Below are 5,228 nucleotides of genomic sequence, written 5' to 3'. Positions count from 1 at the left end.
AAAAACAAAAACACACAAACAAGTAAGCACACAAGAAATACAGGCAAACAATAGACAATGATTGATCGAAAGACTATCATCCCTGCAATGCCTTCTACTGTATCGTCATATATAGAGCACAAATGTTTAACTATACTGCAATAAATCATGTGTCAAATTAAACTATCTTCATCCTTATCATCATCATAATGATGATCTAGTTGGGATCATTAGACACACAGTGCATGTCCTTTGGGACCAGAGTGGAGTGACCCTCTATCACACTGCTGATATTTCTCAGATCAATACGTATCGCTGTAGTTTGTCCCAAAGGACCAGCAGGTGCAGCTGCAATTGGAGCATTTGTGTTACTGTTCCCCGGGCAGCACACCCCAGAACATAATTTATTACTACATGTCCATAGGATTTCATGTGAACTTATAAAATGCACCTGCAAGGAAAGTTCTTTGCAGTGTGCTATTTTGAGATCAAATTATAGCGGGGCTGTTCTTACCCAGGGTCTTGTGTGGGGTTTTTTATTTAATTTTTTACCAGCAGCGTCAAATATGTTCCCAAAAACGCAGCGTTGCTTCGTCTAACTCAGAGCCTTTGGCACATATGATGCCCTCCGTCCCTTGTGGAAATCACTGTCAACATTTGCAAAAATGTGTTGGAGGCTCAGGTGAAGCAAAGTGATTTGAATTAAAGATGACAGTGGCAAATGTAGCTTCAGTGGAAAGTCAGGAGAAAAACAGTTAAGTACAGACAAGTGGGTTAGACTAACTTTGTGCCTGAAGAATTGTCAACGACAGCGGCTAAATTGTCACTATTGTGTTGTCTGATGGAGGCCATTTGAATGTCCTGTTCAACAACCATTAAGGCATTACATTTAAATTGAATCTGCTCGGAGAGAAAGCCTTAAAGACACTTTTAGTGCTTTTTACCACCTGACAGAGGGAGCTGTGTTATATAGAGCAGAATTCACAGCAGTAGCAGGTCACCTCGTTTAGAACAGTAATAGAAGTAATAAGTCCAGCATCTAAACAAAAAAGTTTCCAAAGTCTACTTCGGAAAACTGCTTACAATGAATAAGAAGCGACCTGTTAACTGTGAAATATGTGGTCTTTTTTTTTTACAGCAAGGGCCAATTATAAATGGGGAAAAAGATAAAGTGCCACCAACCACAGTGCATTACTGCTGTGTTGAATTATGGCCATCCTCTGTGATCAACCCTCAGGGATACGTTTCCATTTCATCTGTCTTCTTTCTAAGGCCTATTGTGGATGTTGCCAGGCAGGAGTTCTCTTAGGAGTGGGTTAGGGGTTAATTCTAATGCTCAAGGATACTTCAATAGATATGGCCATCCACAGGGTTAAAAGAAAAGCTTTCCGTTGTGGTGTGACCTAGCTGACCACTGGTCCATCACACTACCTCGAAGGGTCAGGGTACCTGATATGATTGTGTTGCCGTACTTCTTAAATTTGATATATTGTGTTCTGGCTACTAGCGAAAAAAAAGTGTGTGCGTGCATCTAAGCATGTGTTGTGGGCCGGCACCGTCTGCGATGATTTATTATTTTGCTTGAAGGGACTTGTACTTTCATGAGGTCACATGAGTAACATGGCAGTCAGGCATAGCACGCTGTTCTCTGTGGCCCTTCTGGCAATAGGGAGAGATGCCAAAACAGCTACAACAGATTCCAGTATGCACATGCATACAGGTTCACAGTAGAAAATAGATATTATTTGTACAAACACACACCTACTCCCACACAGAGATCTGCGCACACACACACAAAATCAAACACTGTAATCCAGGCTTAATACTGCTTTATCACCTGCACAGGAGGCAAATGTTATGCAAATGCTCATAAGTTATTCCACAGGCACGTCAGGTTTAATGTCTGTCTTTAACATGTCTTTTGAGAGGTTAATTTTATGCAAATACAGCCTTACCAGTTTAAAAACACTCTGAGGATATTTTCTAATACCACTAAGGGGATGCCACTGGGATGTAAAGTGGAGTCTTTTAGATTGACCTTGGATGATTATTTTGAGCTAGGTTATCACCTCAGGGTAGCGCCGAAATATTTTCTTTTCATTTTCTACTGCAAACACAAGTCTACACAGATGCATGCTCAGACTTACAGCTAAAGTAGGTTCACTTTATTCGTTTTTCACACGTCTTTGATACCACAGTCAAATTTGCCAAATGACAGTGAGGCTGAAGTGTGCAATATCAAAAGAGTGGGTAGAAAAACGAGCAAGGTGGTTGCGTCAGAGACACAATGCACCGCCATAAAAAACGACTTATATAATCTGACATTTGTTTGTGCTTTCTCCCTTGAGTTACATGTTTCCTGCTCTTTGCAGCAGTAAATAAATAAGGATGTTGTTGAAAAAAAGACCATAAACAGCATGCTTATATTAGAAATGCATTCCCTCCACTGATTTGTTCTGCTTTGAAATGATGGACTAAGCCACTCAGGCGAGCAGTGTGTTGATACACTTGATTCTGACGCTGTTACTGACAGAATAGCAGAAACTCATTTGGCTATATTTTGGTCCTTCCTTATTTTCGAAACATTCATACTTTTTTCTTCAGCTTTGTGTCATATTTTTTGTACAATTGTTTGGGATTAAAGCCTTATCCCACCAATTCTTTTGATCTTCTAGGTGGGGGCAAAGGGGGCATTCTTTTCAGTGGTGAGTCGGCGAGGTAAAACCACAGCATCGGGCAGCATGTTGGCACCTGCATGAACCCAACAGAGGAGCCTCATTTCTTGGTGAGTTGGACACCTGTTCTTTCAAATTCAAACCACCCAATCCATAGGGATGCAGTTTTACTCAGACAAGGTTTTCCATATTGAACTTAGCATTTGTGGTAGCTAATTTCGTTATGACTTAATCTCATTAATTCTTGAGAAAAGAGCTTAATTGCAAAGTACGCAGACACATTTTTCTCTTCACTTTAAGCTTCTAATATGAGAAAAGCGGCTTTCAGATTGAATAGGAACAGCTTTTTTTTATTGAAAAACCACAGAGCGGTGTAGCAGAGCTTTTGTTCTTTTTTCCTTCAATTTTATTATTTTGTTGTTTTGAAATGAAGTTGTAGCTTTTACATTATGTGGATGGTATAAAAAGATCATTTCAATTTTGTAAATTACATTAGGATGTATTTTACTTTAAAATGTCATAGATGTCTTAAAATCAAATTCTTCTAGGAGGTTTCGATATGAGTGAAAAGTCTAGAGTTCAAACCACTTGGGTCTGTGCGAGTGTTAAGACTAGACTTGTAAGACTTGTATTGTGCTAAAAAATACAATTCCTGTTGTATGTAAAGAGTTGGGGACAAACTAAGCTAATTATGGTGAGAATGGGATTAACACAATGAAAGACAGTGGGCCCTATTTTGCACCCGGCGCGGCTCAAAGACTCTTTGCTATTTTAAGGCCAATGTATTTGTTAATGTCCCGTCCTGCATCCATGTCATTTAAATAGCAAATGCACCTGCACCCATCTGTGCGCCCATGGTCTTACTGGGAGGTGTGTTCAGGTGCATGCTGGGCGCATTGCTATCTTGAGGCAGCGGGAAGTGATTGCGCTATTGACCAACCAAAACCTGGTCTAAAGTCAATAACACAGCCTTGCATTGTTATTTTGACAGCGCATTAGTAAAATGGGCTTAGGCTCGTGCACAGCGCGTGCACACTAATAACAATATTACGGTGCAAATCTGCCATCATAATAGCAATGCGCTAAGGTACAACCGCGCCTGGCTGTTAAAGGAAATGAGAGATGACTCTCTGATTGGTTGATTGCCTTTTACTCCCAAAACTCACGTCTGATTAATGAAGACACTAAATACAAGCCTTTTGAACCGTGCACCCGGCGAACATACCAGAGCCAGGCGCTTCCCGCCGTGCTCTTAGATCATTAAAATAGGGCCCAGTATGTCACTATTTAAAGCTGATGACAATAAAGTCAAAAGTTGTGTCATGTATTGGTTAGTGTCAAGTTTTAAGGAGCACATATTTTAAAGGCAGGCCTAATAGAAAAGCCCTGTTGACTACCACACTTAATTTTTGCACTTTGTCCTTAATATATAAAGATATAAACATAAAGAAATTAAAAACGACATCCACTCAATGATGACCACTTTTGTACAAATTTGATTAACAGAATCATAGATTGAATCCTTCAACTTATATTAACGTAATCCTATTCTGCTATTACTGAACGATGACTGTGAACTCATAATTGGTGGGAATTAAAAGAGAAAACACACTCAATATTGAAAAGGAAAACTTTATAACATATTAAAAATTATATTAATCAAGGTTTTGGTGCATCGTGATTGCCTAACGTCCGTTCATAACATTTTAGCTTGCACCTTTAAGAGAGCACCACCATGAGAAATAATGTGTTTCCAAATCCGAAACATTGTTTTTTTCTTTTCGTGTCCATTAACACTCCGCTTTGCAAAATATTAAGCATTCACATGCACAGCCTCAGAGGATAGAGAAAGTATGTTTGTAACGAAGCAACTAAGGAAAAAAATAATACAAAAACAAAGGGAAGTGGAAACAAAGAGGAAAAAAAGGGTTATCAAGAACAAACCAGACAAACAACAGACTGAAAGTCTAATGAGAGCACAGACGGAGGGTTGGGCGGGGCGCTGCGGATGGAGGAGAGAGAATGTCAGGACAAGCTAATACAGGGACAGAAGACACACTCACGGTCAGTGTGGCTGAATGTCCATCTTCCAGTAAATAATCACCAAAATATAGTCCCCAAATTATCGTTAGCAGCATTATTAAAATCACTCACTAGAGCCCAACCGATTAAGGATTTTTAAGGCCGATACCGTTACGAATATTTGGTTACTTAAAAATCTGATATGCCGATATATTTGCAAATATATATTTTTTTTAAATCCAGAAACGAGTTACAAAACATAAAGAGATTTCCCCAACATTAGTTATTTGTAGTTAGTTATGAGTTCTCACTAAAATAATATAACAATGTGTTTTATTGTCACAACAGAACAGAGGAACATCAAAATATATTAAAGTTGTGATAAATAAAATGTATAAAAACACAAACTTAAGATATGAAATTTATAGTCCTTTGAACAAAACACATTAACCCCCTCCCAAAAAAAGAAAAAAAATCTGTGTTGCCAACAGGGACATTGTAGCGCGTCCTCTGGTGGACAGACTAAGCAACGCCATCACTAACAGGGACACT

General features: G+C 39.0%; 1 protein-coding gene across 43 annotated transcripts in view; it reads left to right on the top strand.

Moving 5' to 3' along the window:
* LOC116669415 (receptor-type tyrosine-protein phosphatase delta) overlaps positions 1 to 5,228 on the top strand; it is a 370,303-nt gene that overhangs the window by 150,459 nt on the left and 214,616 nt on the right. For all 43 annotated transcript variants that reach the window (XM_032499288.1, XM_032499284.1, XM_032499283.1 and 40 more), the window contains exon 6: positions 2,655 to 2,764. The gene's annotated coding sequence lies outside the window, so the exon portion shown is untranslated. The remainder of the gene's footprint in view (positions 1 to 2,654; positions 2,765 to 5,228) is intronic.

Source organism: Etheostoma spectabile, chromosome 19, assembly GCF_008692095.1.
Source record: "Etheostoma spectabile isolate EspeVRDwgs_2016 chromosome 19, UIUC_Espe_1.0, whole genome shotgun sequence".
In the NCBI taxonomy this organism is placed as follows: domain Eukaryota; kingdom Metazoa; phylum Chordata; class Actinopteri; order Perciformes; family Percidae; genus Etheostoma; species Etheostoma spectabile.
This window is presented reverse-complemented; position numbering and strand designations above follow the sequence as displayed.